This window comes from Protopterus annectens, chromosome 6.part0 (genome assembly GCF_019279795.1).
Source record: "Protopterus annectens isolate FY-2018-M chromosome 6.part0, PAN1.0, whole genome shotgun sequence".
Classification (NCBI taxonomy): Eukaryota; Metazoa; Chordata; order Ceratodontiformes; family Protopteridae; genus Protopterus; species Protopterus annectens.
In genome coordinates, this window is record NC_056737.1 from 932,276,014 (window position 1) to 932,298,513 (window position 22,500).

General features: G+C 42.2%; 1 protein-coding gene across 1 annotated transcript in view; it reads right to left on the minus strand.

Moving 5' to 3' along the window:
• Nucleotides 1-22,500, minus strand: part of LOC122804611 (transcriptional repressor protein YY1-like) — a 1,255,908-nt gene that overhangs the window by 773,063 nt on the left and 460,345 nt on the right. The window lies entirely within an intron of this gene.

Below are 22,500 nucleotides of genomic sequence, written 5' to 3' on the forward strand. Positions count from 1 at the left end.
TGTGTGTGTGTGTGTGTGTGTGTGTGTGTATATATGCATGTGTGTGTGTGTGTGTGTATATATGCATGTGTGTGTGTGTGTGTGTGTGTATATATGCATGTGTGTGTGTGTAACAATAGTTTTCCCTGTTTAAATAGGCAGGATAATTTTGTTGTGGCGACCCCTGATCAGGAAAAAGCCGAAAGACATTTAAACTCATTCGAACAAGCTTTTAAACACACTGTCTATTTTTGCAGTGTTCTTAGGTTAACATGTGTGCTAGCTTAACATCCACTGTGGCCTTTTTAGTTCCACTACTTATTGTAAACTGGGTTTTGATGCACTTGTTTGTAGGCTGCCTGTGTCTGTTAAAGACATGGGTGCCGAGCTGGGGTGAGTTTTCTGATTCCCTGGCCAGCTGTCCATGTTACATTGGAATTGGGTTGGGGAGGAACTGTATTTCACGTGGATGGAAAGCTTGTTCCAGAGAAGTGGTAGTTTGTGGGATAAATACTTGTTTCTCCAGCAGGTCCTGTTTATTTCACAGGTAGGGTTTAATTCTTTGGAATGGGGAATTCTGGAGCTGTTTTTGCTGATTGGTGGGTGACCAATCGGATTGAGGTCCAAGGATGCTTTTGTATACCAGACATAGATTTCCCTTCAGTAGCCTGTGGGAGACTGAATGCAGGGATAGGTCGTTGAGGTGGGATTTATAGGACATGTTTATGCCCTGCATTCTTTTAGTGAGGAATCTCTCTAGTTCCAATTGTATGTGTTTGCTTGGGTGAATACCAAAGGGGGGTATTATAATCTGTTGTGTATCTGACGAGTGCTAAATACAGTGTAACCATGACTTCCTTGGACTTTGATTCCATACTTTTGTGTTTATAACTTGTACAACAATGAATGATGTCCTCACTACCATGGGCAAATGATGGTCAAAAGCTGGATTGCTGTCTAGGTGCATCCCACAGGTCTCTTAATTACTGGGTTAATTTTTGGGGGTGTGTTGTCATTATGGTATTTACTAGGGCAGGCTGACTTGACATACTATTGTACATTTCTTGGCATTTAGTTTGTTTTTGACTCTGATATCCATTATTTGTCTGTTAGAATAGGAAGTCATTTATTGTGTCTTGCTTTTCCTGGTTTGGGGTCGCCACAGCGGAACTCCGGTCCGCTAATGACTGGCAGTTGATTTTTACGTACAGAGTTGCCAGCTCTGACGCCCAACCTTCAACGAAGGTATGCTCATTCTCGCATGTCTCCACGCAGAAGACGCTCTAGCTGAGAATCGAACCTAGCAGCGTCTTATTGTAAAACCAAAAAATGACTGAAATACTGACATGATTTTACAAGTTGAAAGTGCCCTAAAAAAGAAACTGATAGCATGGCAGCAACTGTCAAACAGTAGTAAAATTAAATTGTAAACTGAAAATAGTCTTCACGTGGAAGGTCTGTCATTCTTAACCCCCCACACACGCGCACACCCTTTGGCACCAATGTTAACAGTGTTGTGGCAGAAGTGAGCATGGGTCATACTTTTAGAAACTTCAAGAATGATTAACAGCAGTATTTATTTAAAAAAAAAAAGCTACAATCTTTCAGTTACAGTTGTATGGTAGTGAAGTGCACCAACATTGTTTTGAGCATATGTAGTGGTGGTTTGTGTAATAATCTGCATAGGAGGTACATGGCATTGGAAACCAGTGAAAGCAAACATGCTGAAGCGATGCTTGTTGGTTTACACTAGGCTAACTAGGATTTTTACAAGCTGTGACATCCAACCCAGTTTGGTCCCCCCAAGTTCTTTGGATCCCTATATGTTGGGTTGTGTTAGTTGTAAATTTAATGTCTCTCGTCTGTCAAAGGCATAGGCGGGCCAGACTGGGGGCTGAATTTGTAATTTCCTATGAAAGGATAAAGGATGAATTGTGCTTCACATAAATCAGGGGAGCCTATTTCATGGCATGAGGATCTTTTGCGAGATGCAGTTGTCCTCCACGTTCTGTTTGTCACAGGCATAGTTCAGGTCCTTGGATCTAGTGTTTTTGGTGTTTTGTCTTGCCGGTGTGCAAGAGATCTGTCCGAGATGGATCGGAGGATGCCTTGTATGCTAGGCATGAATCATCTCTCAGTAACCTATGGGAGACTCGAGTGCAGAGATGGGACCTTTAGATGGTCTGTTTTAGGAGATGGTGTTAATACCCTGGATTCTGCTGGTGGGGAACTGCATTCCAGCAGCTGCAAGTGTGTAGTTAAGTACATGCCAAACGTGACATTGTACTTTGCAATGGGTCTGACGAGGGCCCAGTAGAGTGGAACTCTTAACGTCATGGCCCTGGGTGCCATGCCCTTGCTTGTGTTTGGTGACATAGCCAAGATATTAAGGAAATCTTTTTATGTTTGTCATACCCCATATTACTGTCTGCATATGTACCTGGGTTTTTAACTGTTGGGGGGGGTGGGGGGGGGGTTAATCGATTAAGTAATTTAACTTGGGTGGACAGTTTCCCAAAGGACACTAATGCATTTCTTTGCACTGAGTTTTAATCTGGATTTCGCACCAGTTGTTGTGGTAGAACATCTGTAGGATGTTGGAGGAATTTGATAGCTCCCAGTTTAGTCATCTGAAGACTTCATGCACTAGAGGCCTTTGACATTAGCCTCAACTGGTGAGAAGTAAATGACAAACAGAGCAGGCCCAACATGTTGCCCTTGTCTGTTGGAGGTGGTCTTGCCAATCCTCACTCCTTGGGTCCTATCTGTGAGCCAGCTGGCAATCCAGGGAGTTATGTAAGGATTTATGCCTCGTTCTGGGGGAGGGTCAACAGTACCTGAGTTGTCTGTCGTATCAAATATCTTGGCCTGTCAAAGATAGGCACTATGCATCATTTTCTTTTCATCCATAGCCATGGTAAACTTGACGTCTACCAGTTTAAGTAGACAAGCTATTCCTTAATAATGCCAGACCGTGATGCGGTCAGTGTCCCTGTAGATCATGTCTGACCATTTGTTCCTATGTTTTGCAAATTATACTTGTCAGACTGAGTCTGTAGTTTCTGGAGGGGTGTCAGTTAATGGTGTGGTCTTATGGGAAAGGATGACTTGCGGCTGTCCATTCACCTGGCATGTAACCTGTTTTGAGGCTGTAGTTGCAAAGTGCCTCAAGTGGCGCTGTTTGAGGCAACTGGGAATAAAGTGTTTACCTTACAGACACAGTACAGGGTTTGATTCTCACATGGAGTAATTGATCTATGAATCTGTATGAAGCAGATCTTTTCAGTGATCCTATTTAAGTGGAACCTTGGCAGTTGGATGGGTGATCATCGGTGCCACCACTGTGGTGTATGTCCCCTTATGGTCAGGGGTAGTTGGTACTGACCATAGAGTTGTTCTGCTAGAACTACTATCGAACGATAATTAGGGTACATGTGTTTTGTTAAACAGCTAGGCTTGTAAAGGCCCTGGGACCATTAACCTAATAACCTTCTATGAGACTCCACATGGGGTGGGGGTGAAGTTAGAGCTAAACTTATTTAGTCGGTAGATTTATTATGTCACTGTTGGTGAAGGTGGTGCCATTTACCACCAGTTCTGCACACTGCTGAGTTATTACCTTTAGAGTTCATAACATATCTGTAAAAGGGCTTGTCCTTTGCTTAGGAGGCTCCCTGGTAGTTGCTGTTTTTGATTTGGACCATGACTTTTTTTTTCTTTTGTTACTTAGCCTTTTAAGTTGAGAAATTGCACAAGTGTGGTTTGTTTTTGGTGTTGGATCTGGGCTTATTTCTCAATGCAGCTGTTAACATACAGGATTTCTGTAGTAAATTCTGCATAGGTAGTTGTGTACTTGGGATTTGAGGGGAGCTGTGAATTAGGATGTAGTTTCTTTAAATAGTTCTAACATTTTAAGTGTTTGGATTTTCTGGGTTGTTATTTCAGGGGAGGTGACTTTGCGGTCCAGCTTCATTGATGAGAATGTGATATGGGAGTGGGGGCACTTCTCAAGTTGGTGAGTCCTAGGTCCATTGTGCTTCATCCAGGATGGAGAGTATAGTGTCTCTGGTCCAGTGTGTTAAGGTTGAAGTCCAGAAAATGCCTGTGAGTTGGGGGCGGTGTATGTTTCCTAGCCTACAGAGTGAGTCTCTTGTGAATAGGGTATTTGGTTGGATGGTGACCACCTCTATTGGGTCTAGATAAGGGCTGTGGGCTTCTTGGCTTATAGAGGGCAACCTGTTGCTGGCCAGGGCATGGTAGGGCGACCTGGACATGGATGCACTTCAGGACATCTGTTTAATTGACCTGGGGTTGATTGCTGCCCTGATTGAGATGCATCTGCCTTTAGTCTGTTTATGTTGGCCTAAATGTGTGGAAGGCACTGTTGCCTTCCACTGATTTGAGTATTCTGCTTTAAACAAAGTCTCTAACAGCACAGATGTCTACATTCTCCAGAGTGAGAGCAGCTTGTAGGTTGTAGAGTTTCTATTTTAGTCTCGTAAAATTGAGCAGTAAACGCTTTAAGGTTGCATTCATCAGTAGTAGTAGTTGAATTATTTTGTTGTGCTATGTTAGTTTTGTCATCGCCTAAAATAATTTTATGGGTCAGGTATCGTTTTTAGCTGATGTCCAAAAGCTTGTGGGGGTGCAGACTATCTTTAGCAAAGTAAAAGTTTTGTTAACCACTAGAAACTATATCATTTTTTGTTCATGCTGTGGCATAATCCTCTGAAGGTAAAATGCTGTTCAATGCAAGCCTTGTACCTGTATGACACGCATTCAGAGATCCAAGTTTCTTTTCGTATGGTCCAGCGAGGTACACCTCAGGTCATTTACCCCACAAGGAATAGGATAGTCATATTGGCACCTGTGGTGTACTGATTTGAATGCTTTCACTAACCATTTTCTTCTTTGTTCAGCCTGCTAAAAGGAGTATCTGGATTTTGTGCAATGGAATCCCATGTGATGAGAGTATTAGGCGAAGTGTTCACTCGCTTGCCTTGTAGGCTTTGTTCTTGGGTGATCATTGGGTGTAGACTTTGTGTTTTTGGTGTTTGCTTTAGTGAATGTTTGGTAGATGTTGCAGTTTGTCTGAGCTTTAGAAAGGTTTCTTTTTAGCGCCTTGGCATAAGGTTTGTGTATGAAGGATGTAATGTGTGCCTGCTTAACTTTGTCAGCAAGATTTTTGGCTCCATGGAAGTTGCGTGTATATTTCTCGCATACTGCTTTTCTTTCTTTAAGGATTAATAGGTTGTCTGAATACATAAGGTAATTGCTACATTTTCTCAGTATGCCCATATCTGCCAAGCTAAGCGCATAGACATTAGGGAAATTGCAAATCTGTTGTAAGGACTTGTATTAGGATTGGGCTGTTATGGTTTAGGGTCTTGATTTTTACAGGGGTCACCTGAGTGGTGTTTAGGGTGAAGTTTAGATGAGTTGTATGATCTTAGTACTGTTTGACACACTAAATAGATGGTCCAAGCTTAGTTCCACACACACGCAGCCTTTGTGTCCCTGATTTAAAAGGCATAAGTACTAGCTTCCACACACAGCCTTTATCACGGATTAAAAGGCCTAAGTACTAGCTTTATAAATTTGCTACATTGCAGGGTACTGTTAACCACTACTGAGCAGTGAACATCTCTGGGGAAAATGCACCTAATTTTATAGCAGACAGTTCTAACTTCCATGCTCTCTGGCCAGTATACAACTATACTTACGAGTTCCCTGGGATGCTTCCCAGCTCAGAGTTTGTAAACGCCTGCCACAAGATGGATGATCCTGGAACAGCTTGGTGTAAAAGCATAACAAAATTGGTCCTCAAGTGCAGTTTTAACACCCAACTTGGTCCCTAAAAATCCGTCTGACAAAGCAGTCTCACTTTAAGCCTCTGTGTTTCCCAACTTGACTGACCAGTCTACTTTACTGCTGCTAAAATAGCAGTCCCAGACTTGGTGGTTATCCAGAAGTGAAGCGGTGCCAACTAGCTTCAAGTAATTGTTACTTTAAGCCCCCTTCTGTGTTTCCCAGTTCATATAGACCAGGCTACTTTTCTACTTCTACTAGATTTGCAGTTCCAGTTGTCCTTAAATGTAAAAACACACTTTAGTTAGGCTTGTTAATGATGCCTTTACATTTGTGACTAACAAGTAACTACAGCTAATTTGCAAGGCAGTACAAAAGCAGGTAAGCCAACAATGAACACGTACATTTTAAGGCAATTTCATAGGCCTTTGCATTTTTTTTCTGTCAGTAACCACGAAGACATGGAGAGGAGTGAACTGAGGAACTGCCAAGGTCAGGTGTGTACTCGAAGGAGCAGGCAACTCAAACGTATAAATGCGTAACAGGAATAGGGAGGGTGAGTAGGAAACAAATTCAGAAAAACACCTAGGCCCAACACAGAAACCAAAAAGCACAGCAGACTATAAAAATGCCTTAAATTTAATAGCTTTATTTCATGTAAACAAACGCAACTTGCAAAACTGGTTAAAATGGTATGTGTAATTATGAGTTTAGTTTAAATGTACCTCCTCCTAGATTCAGAATGCTGGAAACTTAGAAGCTTGATAAAACATTAGTCTGCCACTGTTCTGAAGGTATGTGGTTGTACACAGTTTGTGGTTTGGTATTGTCAGTCACTGGTACCGTGCCTCAGCCTGAACAAAGATTTAATGTGATACACACACTGCGTTGCCATTCTTATCTTTCTTAATTTTTTCTCATAATGTCGCACTTCTTCCCTGTCTACAACATCCCAGCAACGTTTTTAAAAACTGTTTTACCTTGTGCTGCTACCGTTTGCTATCCAGAACTGTCTACTGTTGGCCCCCTAACTTGAAACCTTATCTTAACTTTTTTCTTAGGACACCTAAAAACTCATGTTCCTAAGCTTTAAGGTCATCCTTTTTGCGTTAGTTGAGTTTGTTTTGTTTTTATATTTTTGTACACATTTGTGGTCTGCTTTCTTTCTTTTACTTTTTTTTCCTTTGTTTATTCTTTTAAGGGAAATAGATGTTTGCAGTTTTAAACAGCAAAACTTGCTTTAAGGTGTTCGCTGAGCTTTTGTTTTTGGTTTGCTGAAGCTTTCCCCCCATACCCTCACTGTAAATGGTATTTGCCATGTTGGAGAGTTAACGGCTGCTGCTAAAAAAAAAAAAAAAAATCCAGTAGCTTTTGTTTTAAGTGAAGCAGCAGTACTGCTGCAAGAATTTTCACACCAACCTGGTTACAGAATGTGTATTAAATGTTAATGTTAATACCTGGTTATATGGTGTCAGCTGGGTCTTGGTTGTGGGGGAAGGAGGTTGTAATATTGTCGTAGCCCATTGCCAAAGTGCGAGATGCCTGTAAAATGGCTACTATTGACAACCAGACACTTGTGATAATCAGAGATCACTGTAGCTGGAGAACAGGACCTAAGAGCTAGCCCCTGGATCCTTTCAGTGCAACGTAGACAGCAAATTGATAAGGTGTCCAAAGGGGTAATCCACCAGAAGAAAAGGCAGTGTTTTACAGTAGTGTGAGGAGATGTACACACAGTCCATTTTTATTTGGCGTGTTGAGTTCGTTAATGTTTGCTTAAACTGAATTTCAAATTGGAGTATTGAATACTTGGGCTGTTGAATGAGATACAGTAAACTTGGTTAACCGGCACCCTTGGAGATACGCAAGGTATGTTTCTGTGGGGGAAAACTTGAGTGCAACACATGAAAATTGTACTGTATTTTGATTTTTTGCCCGTTGCTTGAGTCCGCCTGTTTGAGTTCTGGTTAACAGTTTACTGTTTTGTTTAAATAGTGCATTGCTGTTACTTCACCCCATGTGCTCCCATAATTGTTTGAGTGAAGTCTGTTGGGGCAGCAGCTGTAGTGCAACGGTTAGCCTTGTAATCTTGCAGCAAGAGGTTCAATCCTTGGCTGGGGTGCCTTCTGTGCGGAGTCTGCATGTCCTACCTGTGGTTGCGTGAGTTTCCTCTGTGTGCTCCTGTTTCCTCCCACATCCCAAAGACGTGCTTTAAGTGAATTGGACACTCTAAATTGGCCCTAGGCGTGAGTGCATGCATGTGTGTGCCTTCTGTGGAAGGTTGGGTGCCGGGCTGGCAACTCGGCACAGTTTAAAAAAAAAAAAAAAAAACTCCACTGCTAATCATGAGCAGACAGTTGAGCCACTGTGGCGACCCCTAACCAGGAAAAGCTGAAAGAAGGTGATTTTGAGTGAAGTCAGTTTGCAGTGTTTTTATAAAGAAAATATTGTGCAAGTACTTTTGTGCTTCATCCGGAAATTTAGTACCTGATGTATAGCATTTGTCTCTTCTAAATGTGGTTTGTTTCACTTGGATGTGGTGGAGGGGGGGGGGGGATCTACATCTGTTCAAATGTAGCTGGCCTGTTAAAACACAGCACCAAAGGCAAAATCCCTAAAGGTGTAGTTTCTGAAAGTGCTCTAAAAATGCACAACAGAAATCTTGTAGCAGAGCCAAAAACAGATGTTTTCCCTGGCACTTTGCCTCCATACACCGCTTGCTTACATATACCAGCTCAACTCCACTTTGCATTTGCAAAGATCCACATGGGGGTTATTTTTACCCACTGACATTCTACTTTGCATTAGAGAAGCTTGAATCAGACTGTGTTTGTTAGCATCCAGATTTGAAGTATAGTAATGCAGTCATTGGCGGCCACGGTGGTGCAGTGGTTAGCATTGCCGCCTCGCAGCAAGAGGTCCTCCGGTTCGATCCTCTGCTGGTGTGCCTTCTGTGTGGAGTCTGCATGTCCTCCCTGTGGTTGAGTGGGTTTCCTCTGGGTGCTCCGGTTTCCTCCCACATCCCAAAGACATGCTGCAGGTGGATTGGACACTCTAAATTGGCCCTAGGTGTGCGTGTGTGTGTGCCTTCTGTGGAAGGTTGGGTGCCGGGCTGGCAACTCGACACTGTAAAACTCCACTGCCAATCAATGTGCGGACACGGTGATCCGCTGTGGCGACCCCTAACCGGGAAAAAGCCGAAATAGGAAGAATGCAGTCATTTTAAGCATTATTTTCTTCTTGGCATTAGTCTTTGGTCAGAGGCATGCATCTTGTAGGCTAATATCTTGACGTTTTGGAGAAAAACTGTTGGTTGATGCATTTTAATTGTGAGCATTACAAGCTTATAGTTATATTGAGTGATGGAGACAGTTCATGTTAGTCTGCCCATGTGTTAACAGCTAGCCCCTTGTACCTCCCCTACTCCCCATTTATTTCTAGTTTTCCATTCTGTCTGTTCCCTTCAGGTGTGTAGATTTTTTTTCTAAGAGTTCCAGGACCACTAATAACCCATTTCATCTCTCACTGTATTTGTGATCAGGCTGGATTTAGAACTGATGACAGATTTTACCTTCATCTGATCTGGCATTTGACTGAGATGGCTCTGTGCTTTGTAGTTTGTGTAGTATAGGGTTAATTTCCCTCACCCCTTGTTGCCTTCTATGTGACCTTCAGTAAGTCACTTAACTAGACATTTCTCCAGTGTCCCCTGACATTTCTCCAGAGTGTCCCCTGAAAAAGGATTGCTGGTCCAGTGGGAATACCTGGGTAAAGAAGGAATGATGTTCATAGGCAAGTGCTAAGCTAGCTTCCCTTGCGGGCCGGGCCATTTGAAACCTAGACAGTTTTCCCTTTTTGTGCTAGAAATAACCTTGGTTACAGATTCTTTACCCATCTCATGGTCAATTTATGTAGTACTTCTAATGAGAAACTCTGATCATACTGTAGATTATTTGGGGGGGGGGGGGCAGCATGGGAGACAGCATTTAGGAACTGCCTCTGTCCATTAGTAGTACAGAGGCCAGTCCTGAAGTAAAAAAAAAAAAAAAAAAAAAAATCCATAAATGAACGGCACAAAAAAAACTCTGAGCACTTTAGCATAATAAATCTGTGGTATGATCCCTTTACTTAGTAACTCATGACACCTCTCTCCAGTGTGTCTGCTATGCATTTGCACAATTTTATACAAACAAAAAATGTTAATTGTTGACCTATTGAACTATATCAATGTAAAAATTGTTACTTAGCATTCTTTTTAATGCAACTTTAACTTTATGCATGTATCCCAACATATGTGAATTGTTTTGCTATAACTGCTATTATATCAATATTGTACTTGTTTTAAAATGTATTACTGGAGCTTTTCTCTTCGGGTCTCCACTGAAAATGGGCCACAAGCCCATTTGGACAAACCCGGTTAACAAATATCAATAATACAATTTATTCCATGTTTTCATCCCAATAGACTTAATCAGAATGACCAAAAAGACCTATTTTTATACGCAGAGACTTAACAGTTCATTATCCAGTTAACCAACTTAAATAACTATGTTAATGTATAAGAAATATAGTGTGAATATGCACAAAGTTATAAAAACACTACTGCAGATATTTAAAATTTAATTACTTTAAGCCTATTATTTTTTTCAAAAACACGAACAAGTCTAATTTCATGACTTTATAGCAAAATTACACCAGCAACTTGGTTCATCACATGACAAAGTCCTGAAAGAAAATAAAACTGCAACTTGGTTCATCACATGACAAAGTCCTGAAAGAAAATAATACTAGAGAACAGTCTAACACATCCACACGTAGACAACTTCCTGTTTTTTCAGACCAAACAGAATAAGAACAAAACTTTTTTGCAAAAGTTTTTTTTTTTTTTTTTTTTTTTAATGCTTAGGCCAATGGAAACAAAGTAACAAGCATACCAGTAGACGTCACTGGTAACAATGTATCAAAATCTTGTGTAGACTTGCTTCTTAAAGATGCATACATGTTAAGCTGTTATACTGCCAGTGTAATAAATCAATTTAACATAGCTCAAAATATACACAAGGCAACACAGTCGGTAAATAACTAAATTACTTAACATACGATCTTGTACTTATAAGACGTACTGATTTAAAAAGTACGTTGACAACCTATGTAAGCAGTTCAAATACAAAACCATAAAAAGTATACAAAACTTATTGAGCTGTCTAGAAAAGCATCTATAAAACATAATTTGTAATTACTGTGACCATTGATAAACTTGTAAATACTGTGACCATTTTATAAACGTACATCAGCATCATTTTAATAAGTATTAATGTTCTAACAATCCATTACAAACTATACATATTTAAAAAGATTTGTTACTGTATTTGAACACTTTGGCAGCAACTACAATTGTTTTTATTTACCTTCTTTAGAGCATTGCAATTTAACTGTGCACTGTGTGAAACATGGTAACTTGTCTCTACCTTCCTTTTACTAATCCTGACCAATTAACCCACTCTGCATCTATCCTCCTACTTTCCACCGTCCTGTCCTGAACTACTCTGCCCTTCTTCACTCTCCTTTTACTTTTCCCCTCTGCTCAGCTCCTATACCTACACTTCTACATTCTGTCCATATTCCATAACTTAATTACATTATCCCACCTTTTACAGCTGCTCTGCTACATAAGCTATACTGCTTTGCCAACTTTTTCGTTTTTTTTTTTTCTCTGTTAAAGTAGCCCGCGTAGAAGGTCTCTGCACCCCCTTCCCTCACTGGTCAACACACAGCTTTAATAATTACCTAGCTGAACTGCACAGAGTGCCCTCAATCTACCTCAAGCATTTAGTATGTCCGTTTGATAGTCTAACTTGTAAAGCAAGTACTCCTTTAATTGTAAGTTCTGTCTTTCAGTTAAATGTATGGGACTCTAGCTTACAGTTACAGGTGCGCATACTGCCCCCTCAACCCCATTCAGTATCCCTCCTCAGTTCTTGTGAAATTACCCCCAGCCCATCATCTGAACTTCCCTTTGTCCCTTTAACTATAGTTTTTCTTCAAGGGTCATAGAATTTATAATTTAATTACTCTCGTGACAATCTGGCCTTCCAGAGACTGTAATACCCCGCTGTATGTACCCCTCACTCTAGCTTGCCCACATCTAGATGCTTTACAGTTCACATACCTTTTTGCACCCCTTCCGCCTATTGTTCCTGTGCTCACTCTGTATTCTAATTTTCTGCAAGACGGTTTTTCTTCAAACATCTCCACTTTCCCGCAGTTCTACCCACTATGCTCGGGCTCACTTCACTCCCCTACCCCCATTCCTCCCACCCCCACGAGTTACATTTATTCTCACCCAGCTCCTCCCCTTGTTAACTCCTATCCAGTCACTGTTCCTACTAACACCTTGCTAGTTAATGCTTTGCTAACTAACACATGTGCTTATCCTATTACTGACTACACCTGGTGGTCTCCTCCATCCCCACTACTTGCTAACCTACCTCTTTATACATAGTTTACAACCCACCATAACAAAATGACACCTAACACTTCATTCTCCTGTTAGCTTTAACCCTCCTTCTACAACTTACCCCTTTATGAATTAATACTTGCCTCAAACCCACTTCCGTAATCTCCACTCATTGTCCACCTCTCAATCCCTTTTCCAATACATCTTCTAACCTATATAAAAAAATTCTGTTTTTAAACTATAAAAATACTCTCCATAAATAGAATAAATCATCCCACCTACCCCAGCCATAACATAAAAAAAGAAACAAGCTCACTACTGTCCTACTCAAACACTCAGGACTAATCCTAAGCTGTGATATCCATCTCAATCCTGATCCCCTTTCCTCCTCAATCAACCTTCATAGCCCCTACAAATCTTGGTTAAACTTGACCACAATTAACCTGCAAAGCATTCGAAACAAAATCCCCAACTTTCATGCCTGGATTACACATAACAGGCCTAACATAATTGCCCCTACGGAAACCTGGCTAAAACCATATATAAAAACACTCCATTCCTTTTCCCTGGCTTTGCATGCCTGCGTTCTGATAGACCAAAGAAAAAGGGTGGTTGAGGTAGCACTAAATCTACCCTAACACCTTCAACATAGTCTCATACAACTCACCCATATCTAACTTCTATACAGCAGAAATCCCGATAGCCCTCCTAAAACATCTTAGAGGAAATCCTAGCTTGGACATCCACTAACAGCCTATATAACTACACCCAGCTAATCCCTGATATCACCAGACCTAGTACAGACAGCAACTGTGGGACAATCTTAGATTGGATCATGGTCTCTGACCCCAATAAAATCTCCACCGTAGGAACTCTCCCAAACAATATCCGTGACCACTTGCCTTCCTTTATCATAACGCAATACTACAACATTAAATAGACATCACTACAGAAACATCAGAGCCTTGTCACATTTTTGCCCTACAACCTTTAATGAATCTTTAAACAGCATCAACTGGGATACCTTAAAAATACTTCCCCCTAGATGACCTTGTATGATTTTTTCAACTCCACATTCCTCAGGGTGTTAAATAGCCTTGCACCTCCCTGACTAAAACATGAAATTGCACCCCATGGCTCACTAGCACAACCCAACAAAATATGGCTGCTTGAGACAAAGCCTGGAAACTTTGGCATAAGCACAAAAAACCTTGGACCTTATAACATACAGACACCTTCGCAACCAGGTATAGCACCTAGTTATTAAAGATAAAAGAAAATACTATCATACCTTACAAGTCCAGCACAAACAGAAAAAAAAAACATTTCTGGAGCTCCTTCAACAGATTGATCCTGGGGATAGTAATTGGTAACCCTTGTTAAAATCCATAAAAAAAAAACCCTACTGAAATTGCCACACTTGTCAACACATTTCATAAATGTCATAGCTGCTGATCTCACCACTGGCATCCCTCAAAATCATCTCAACCTCTGACCCTCCCCATCCTACAAATACCTCCACCCCCCAACTTGCGTAAATTCTCACAATCACCTATCCCTACAGCCACAGTAAAGCAACTACTTCTGAAACTGAAACCATGCAGTAATGTCCCTGATAACCTACACCCAGAATTCCTTCAAAAAGCCACTAATTACATTGCCTACCCATTCAGTATACTTCTTAATAGGTCCATTCAAGAGTCTTATGTCCCCACCATTTGGGGGGGGGGGGGGTTCATCCTCCCACTGCACAAAGGCAGAAATGATATTTCTAACTTTCGACCCATTGCCATTCTCTCCCCTATCTCTAAGGTTCTCGAAATGCATTCACAGCCATCTCCTTAACTGTGTCTACTTGACAGTAACCTACTGTCGGCAACCCAACATGGTTTTAGACCCGGGCATAGAACCACCACAGCTCTTGTATCCTTCTGTGACTGTCAGTTGGGCTCGTGATGCCAGGAAACAAGTCTTCCATTTCTTGATCTTTCTAAAGCCTTTGATACGGTCTCCCACTCTCTCCTCCGAAAACTATCCGACTTCTCTACCTCAATCCTTCATTGGTTCTCTAACTACCTTACCGATAGGCAACAAGCCACCAAATGGCAGTTCTTTTTTTCCCCCCTCCTTTTCTCAGTACCACATCAGTGTTCCCCAAACCCCCATCTGGGGGGGAAGATACACTTTCCAGCATCTTTATCAATGACTTCCACTCCTCTCTCACTGAAAACTCCGTCATCCCAATATGCAGACGAGGCCACTATCATCTGCACTGCCAACTCTCCAACCGAAGTCCAGAATCTTACTCAGTCTGCCCTCAGCTCCACAGAAATATGGATGGCCAACAACCACCTTGCCCTAAACCCTAAGAAACATAAGCTTATGCTATTCACCCTTAAGAGGTCCTTTACTATAAACAAACTTTTCTCTATTCCTCTCCTAGGATAATACTACCATTGAGGTTTTCACACATACTATACTGTCACCTTAGATGAAACTTTCGACATGCATATTCACAACATTAAAAATAAGCACACCAGAAACTAGGAATGCTTTACTGTCACAAAACATTCCTCAACTACTCCTCAGAACTATCACTTGCGTCATACTTCCTGCTACCATCCCTCCTGTACGGTGCTCCTGTCTTCACACACATACAGGCCAGCCTCAAATCCAAACTAGACTCGTGCTGTAACAAAATTGCTAACTTTGTCACAAATGGAAAATGCCTATCCCACCACTGTACCCCTCTGACTACTAAACTGGCTACAACTTCCTCATCATCTTAATGTATTCAACTAACAACTGCCCATCCAGCCAGCTGCCCTGCACTTTCTTCATTTACACTTTACCACTGAGCTAATCGGAGGAAGGGCACTGAGCCAAGTGATCTGTGATGTATAACATTAAGTACCTTGTGGTGTTTTTCTTTTTAAGAGTTATTTATAGCACTTATTGTCTGCATATATTTTTCTACCTAGTTTCAGTGTGTGTGAGGTATTGACTAGAAATTTTCTACAATTGTTAAGCATCTGGTTGGGTTTGTTCTGATTTTGTGACAGAAACCTGGTTCAAAGCTCCAGAGAGCACCCCTGCATTACCAGGCTATAATTCATACCACACCTTTTGTCCAACTAACCTGGACCGAAACAAGGTGGAGGCGTGTCCATATTCATTAAAGATATCCACACCTCCAGGCTAATTGCTCAGCATAATGCATCTGAGATTATCCAAGTACAACTAACTCTGGGCAAGACTGCAATCCAAATTGTAGCTTGCTACAGAACCCCCACAATGCCCCAGGATTCTCACTCTCTTCTTAATGCACTAGAAAAACTCGCTTCTTAATGCAATAGAAAATATTGGGGTACAACCTAACACCTTAATAATGGGCGATTTCAACTACCTCACCATTTACTGGGAAAACTCGTGTACCAACTCTTGTACCTGACATTTTTCTTGTATTCATAAATTCCAATGCTTTGGATCAACTTATCCACATCCCCACCAGGGGCAGCAATGTCCTAGACCTGGTCATTACCAGCATGGGCAAAAGAGGTCAATTCCTTGTTGGTCAGATCCGACCACAAGCTAATCACCCTAGACCTCCTTATCCCACCCCAATTAGGGAAACCACCGTAAAAAATTTCTCCAAAGCCAACTTCACGCTTCTTAAGACAGAAGTGGCAAACTCACGACACCCATGCTGACTGACAATAGAGGTATGACTGCGAATCCTATACAAATGCACTTTATAAGCACTTACATGAGTGCATGGATTGTGCAATCCCTAACGGAACCAAGATGCTATCCAAAAAAGGAAGCCAATCTGGTGATCCCCTGCCATAAACTCTACAACAGAAGAAAGAAACTGTTGCAAAAAAAGTAAAATCCCATGATTGGAGGAACTATGTGGTCAGCCTCAGTAAGAAGCTGAGATCCATCCTTTAAAATTCTCCAAAGCTAGTTACGAAAACAAAATTGCCACTGATTCTAAGGACAGTCACAAAGCATTCTATAGTTATGTCAAGAATCTCATTGGCAACACTCTGATCTGCTCTGAGTTGCAGCACAATGGCACTAAATATACAGAACCAGCAGATACTGCCAACATCCTGGCAGGTTCAGTGTTAACTTTACCTCTCTCACCACCCCCCCCCCCCAAAGGGCCCATCTCTATACCGGAAGAATGCAAAGTTCCTGTAATGGCTGCTGCACAGGTAAACACTCTACAAAGCCAAGAACACAGCACCCATGGGACCTAACAACATCCCAGGCTGCGTTCTACACGAACTACAGAACAAACTGGTACCCCACCTAAGTACCATGTTCAGTCATAGCCTCACCTCAGGCTTTTTGCCCACTGAATGGCGCACAGCAACGGTTATCTCACTCCACAAAGGGGGAGCTACCACAAACTCCAGGAACTACCGCCCCATTAGCCTGACGAGCCTGGTCTGCAAGGCTGTGGAACATATGGAACTTATAAACAATAACATTGGTAATCTCCAGACTCTGGACCCTACACAGTTCAGGTTTGTAAAGGGCAGATCATGTCTCTTAAACCTGATAGACTTCTTTGAAGCTGTCACCAAAGCCGTAGATGAGGGTAAGGTAGTTCACACAGCCTGTCTAGATCTTGCTAAGGCTTTCGACACCATCCCCCTCTCTGGAATTGTAGATAAACTCACTAAACCCCCTATGTCACAAGATGGGTTGACAACTGGCTCACTGACAGAGAACCCACACTGTGAAAGTAGCCAACTCTAAATCCAACTTCAGACCAGTGACAAGTGGAGTACCACAGGGTTCAGTCCTGTGTCCTCTCCTATTTGGTATCTACTTCTCTGAAGCACAGGCTAGCACAGAAGGTCTTTGGCTAGCAAAGTTCGCAGATGACTGCAAACAAGGAGCCATTATCAAAACTCCTAACAATGTGGACATCCTACAAAAGGGCGTCACTGAGACAGATGCCTGGTGTCAAAGCCATGGCCTCAAGCTCTGTGCCAAAAAGGGCATTGTCATCCCTTTTGGTAAAAACTCTGTACCCATGAGCTACCACATAGGCGGTCTACTTAACACCGAAAGTGTGATAGAGACCTTGGGACACAGACGGACAGTAGTCTCTCCTTTGATGATTGCATTGCCACACCCTATGTGGTACACCTAATCACTAAAGGTTTCTCATCCAAGAAAAAGGTCTTCGATCCCCTCTACTCATCACTCATTGTACCCATTATAGAGTACAATGCCCCCTTTTGGTGTGTACCTCACAAGACATCTACAGCAACTGGAAAGGCTGCAGCAATACATGACTGAGGATTACTGGCTTCAAACGGATGTCCTATGCAGACAGTCTCAAAACTCCAGCTTTACTCTGTCGCATATCACCTACTCAGAGGCCATCTGTGCCTAACATACAAAGCTATGTCAAATCCAGAGCTGTTGAGAAATTCTAATCCCTCCGAGCTACACGCTCTAGGGACCTAGACCTTGTCACCACAATAAACTGAACATGCTGGAGGGATAGATTCATGTCCCAGAGACTTCCCATACTCCTGGAACAAACTACATATCTATATCAAATAAAGCTCCTCGTTAGCTGTCTTCCGCAAAAATCTTGATTTTAATGGGAGATGGGAAATTCACCCCAGGGATCACTTCTGTGGCTCTGCTTGACATGGGCACAGGAAAATAATTTTCTTTGGTGGCAAAAGCCAGGGTATTGTTTGGCTAGGCTTATATAGGCCCTAAGAGGAGAGTTTGTGTTTTGGAACAGTATTGACACCAAGGTTAGGACATAGCCAGGACTTGATGAACAGTAGTGGTCTAAGCACTGCTCCCTGCGGTACACCTGTTATGAAAAGTCTGCAGAGTATGCAGACACTTTTTTTTTTTTTGTCTGACAGATCAGTTGGATATAATTAGATCTGGTGAAACAAGTTTAGTAATGAGAAGTGTATCCCAGGTAGGTATGACCCTAACCCTGAGTAGCATCCTGCCATCACCCAGAATGATAACAGTACAAGGACAAAATGATTGACTTCAACAATTGGCTAAGCTTCTGGTGTCATTCTAAGGGGATCTGGTATTTGTCTGCCTGGGACGACATGATCAACAGTCCACGATGCTTTGCCAGAGATGGCCTGCACCTGTCGCCCTTAGGATTCCGGATACTGGCTAAGGCACTTGCCACCCCATAGTGCCTTTTTTAGGCAAGGTTCAAATGACAAATTCACCACCATAGTGGGTACAAGCAAGCAAAATCTGAGGGTAATGCTACTCAATGCTAGAAGTCTAAACCTCCAAAATGCACTCACTCGAGGCACTCCTTAAAATGGAGAACATTGACATCTTTGCAGTGACAGAGACCTGGTTCAAAGCTCCAGAGAGCACCCCTGCATTACCAGGCTTCAATTCATACCACACCTTTCGGCACCTTTCGGCCGCCTAACCCAGAAAGAAGCACTAAAGGCGGAGGCGTGTCCATATTCATTAAGGATATCCACACCTCCAGGCTAGTTGCACAGCATAATGCATCCGAGATTATCCAAGTGCAACCAACTCTGGGCAAGACCGCAATCCAAATTGTAGCTTGCAACAGACCCTCCACCATGCCCCAGGATTCACACTCCTCATTTCTTGATGCACTGGAAAGTATTGGGGTACAACCCAACACCCTAATGGGCGATTTCAACTACCCCACCATTAACTGGGAAAACTACTTGTGTACCAGCTCTCTTGCTTAACATTTTTTAGAATTCATAAATTCCAACTCCTTGGATCAACTTATTCACACCCCCACTAGAGGCAGCAATATCCTAGACCTGGTCATTACCAACATGGGAAACAGGTGTTCCACACCAGAGGTCAATTCCTCGTTGGTCAGATCCGACCACAAGTTAATCAGCCTACACATCCACATCCCACACCCAGTTAGGGAAACCATCGTAAAAAAAACTTCTCCAAAGCCAACTTCGCACTTAAGACGGAAGTGGCAAACTTCATGACACCCATGCAGACGGACAATAGAGGGATAACTGCCGAATCCTACACAAATGCACTTTTATAAGCACTTACATGAGTGCATGGATTGTGCAATCCCTAACAGAACCAAGATGCTATCCTCCAAAAAAAGGAAGCCAATCTGGTGATCCCCTGCTATAAACAAACTCTACAACAGAAGAAAGATAACTGTTGCAAAAAAGTAAAATCCCATGATTGGAGGAACTATGTGGTCAGCCTCAGTAAGAAGCCGAGATCCATCCTTAAAATTCTCCAAAGCTAGTTACGAAAACAAAACTGCCACTGACTATAAAGACAACCACAAAGCATTCTATAGCTGTCAAGAATCTAAATGGGAACACTCAGATCTGCTCTGTTACAGCACAGTGGCACTAAATATACAGAACCAACTGATATTGCCAACAGCCTAGCAGATAGGTTCAGTGCTAACTTTACCCCCCTCTCGCCCCCTAGTGGGCCCATCTCTATACCGGAAGAATGCAAAGTTCCTATAATCACGGCTGCACAGGTAAAAAAAAACACACTCTCCAAAGCCAAGAACACAGCATCCATGGAACCTGACAATATCCCAGACTGCGTTCTACACGAACTGCAGAATGAACTGGCACCCTACCGAAGTACCATGTTCAATCATAGCCTCACCTCAGGCTTTGTACCCACTGAATGGCGCACTGCGGTTATCCCACTCCACAAAGGGGGAGCCACGACAGACCCTGGGAACTACTGCCCCATGCAAGGCCATGGAACGTATCATCGTGGAACTCGTAAACAGACATTGGTAATCTCCAAACTGAACCCTACCCAGTTTGGATTTGTAAAAGGCAGATCATGTCTCCTAAACCTGATTGACTTTGAAGCAGTCACCAAAGCCATAGATGAGGGTAAAATGGTTCACACAGCTTATCTAGATCTCGCCAAGGCTTTCAACACCATCCCCCACTCTGGAATTATAGAGAAGCCCACTAAACTAGGTATAAATCCCTATGTCACAAGATGGGTTGCCAACTGGCTCACTGACAGAACCCACACTGTGAAAGTAGCGGATTCCAAATCAGACATCAGACAAGTGACATCAGACAAGTGGAGTACCACAGGGTTCAGTCCTGGGTCCTCTCCTGGTTGGTATCTACTTCTTTGAAGTGCAGGCCAACACAGAAGGTCTTTGGCTAACAAAGTTTGCAGATGACTGCAAACTAGGAGCCATAATTGAAACTCCTAACTATGTGGACAAACTACAAAAGGGCCTCACTGAGATACCTGGTGTCAAAGCCATGGCCTGAAGCTCAATGCCAAAAAGTGTATTGTCATCCCCTTTGGTAACTCTGTACCCGTGAACTACCACATAGCTGGTAGTCTACTTAATGCTGAAAATGTGATGAGACCCTGGGACACAGGTGGACAGTAGTCTCTCCTTTGATAATTACATTGCCACAGTGGTCAGGAAATTCTTCTACGTGGTTCATCTCATCACAAAAGGATTCTCATCCAGAAAAGAGGTCATTGTTCCCCTCTACTCATCACTCATTGTACCCATTATAGAGTACAACACCCCTTTTGGTATGTACCTCACAAGACCTCTACAACTGGAAAGACCACAGAAATACCTCACAAAGAGGATTACTGGCCTCAAACCAGATGCTGTATGCAGACAGTCTAAAAAACTACAGCTTTACTCCATCGCATATCACCTACTCAGCGGCGATCTCTGCCTAACATGCAAAGCTATGTCAAACCCAGAGCTGTTGGACATGCTCCACTTAAAGAAATCCCAATCCCTCCGAGTTGCACGCTCTAGGGACCTAAACCTTGTCACCACAATAAACAGAACGTGCTTTAGGGATAGATTCCTGTCCCAGAGACTTCCCGTCTGGAACAGACTACCTATCTATGTCAAACAGAGCTCCTCATTAGCACTCCAAGAAAAATCTTGATTGGATGGGAAATGGGAAATTCACCCCGGGGATCACTTCTGTGGCTCTGCTCGACAGGGGCACAGGAAAATAATTTTCTTGTGTGGCGAAAGCCAGGGTACATTTTTTTGGCTAGGCTTGTATGGGCCCTAGGGCTGGTAGCCAGGTTCATAGGTAGGTACTAGGCTGTGTCAGAACTACATGGGATAAGGCAAGTACTTTCGTAATCTTGTATCTAGAATCCTAAAGACTCATTTAAAATACTCATGCAGATAGAATGGAGTGCATACTGAGTAGATTGTGTAGGTGAGGAGTCTTAACTTAATGGGAGAAAGCAACAAAGTCCAGCTTTCTGTGACAGTACAGGTGAATGTACATTTTGAAGATGAATTATACTGAGCATGTTTGCCCTTTTTAACAAACAGTCTGTATAATGTATGCAGAAGTAGTTTTGGCTGTGGCACTAGTGAGTGGGGGGAGTGACTTCATTGAGGCCAAAATCAAAGTATGTACTCTGCACTTTTCAGTTTAGTGTGTGTGTGTGTGTGTGTATATATATATATATATATATATATATATATATATATAATCTATATGAAAGTCCCAGAAGGAAAGCGATATTCCAAGTAAAACTGTTAAATGAACAAGAGACATCATCTTTAAAACAGATCACTAATTTATTAAACGTTTAATAAATTCGTGATCTGTTTTAAAGAAGATATCTCTCGTTCAATTAACAACAGTTTTACTTGGAATATCGCTTTCCTTTCATATTTATCTGGGTTTGGACTCTTGAGGTTTTTATTTCAAATATATATATATATATATATATATACATATATATATATATATATATATATATACATATATATATATAGTTTGTGTGTGTGTGTGTGTAAGGTGTGGTGTGTGTGTGTGTGGTGTGTGTGTGTGTGTGTGTGTGTAAGGTGTGGTGTGTGTGTGTGTGTGTGTGTAAGGTGTGTGTGTGTGTGTAAGGTGTGTGTGTGTAAGGTGTGTGTGTGTGTGTGTAAGGTGTGTGTGTGTGTGTGTGTGTGTGTGTAAGGTGTGGTGTGTGTGTGTAAGGTGTGGTGTGTGTGTGTGTGTAAGGTGTGGTGTGTGTGTGTGTGTGGTGTGTGTGTGTGTGTGTGTAAGGTGTGGTGTGTGTGTGTGTGTAAGGTGTGGTGTGTGTGTGTGTGTGTGTGTGTGTGTGTGTGTGTGTGTGTGTGTAAGGTGTGGTGTGTGTGTGTGTGTAAGGTGTGGTGTGTGTGTGTGTGTGTGTGTAAGGTGTGGTGTGTGTAACTATAGACCCTAGAAATTATC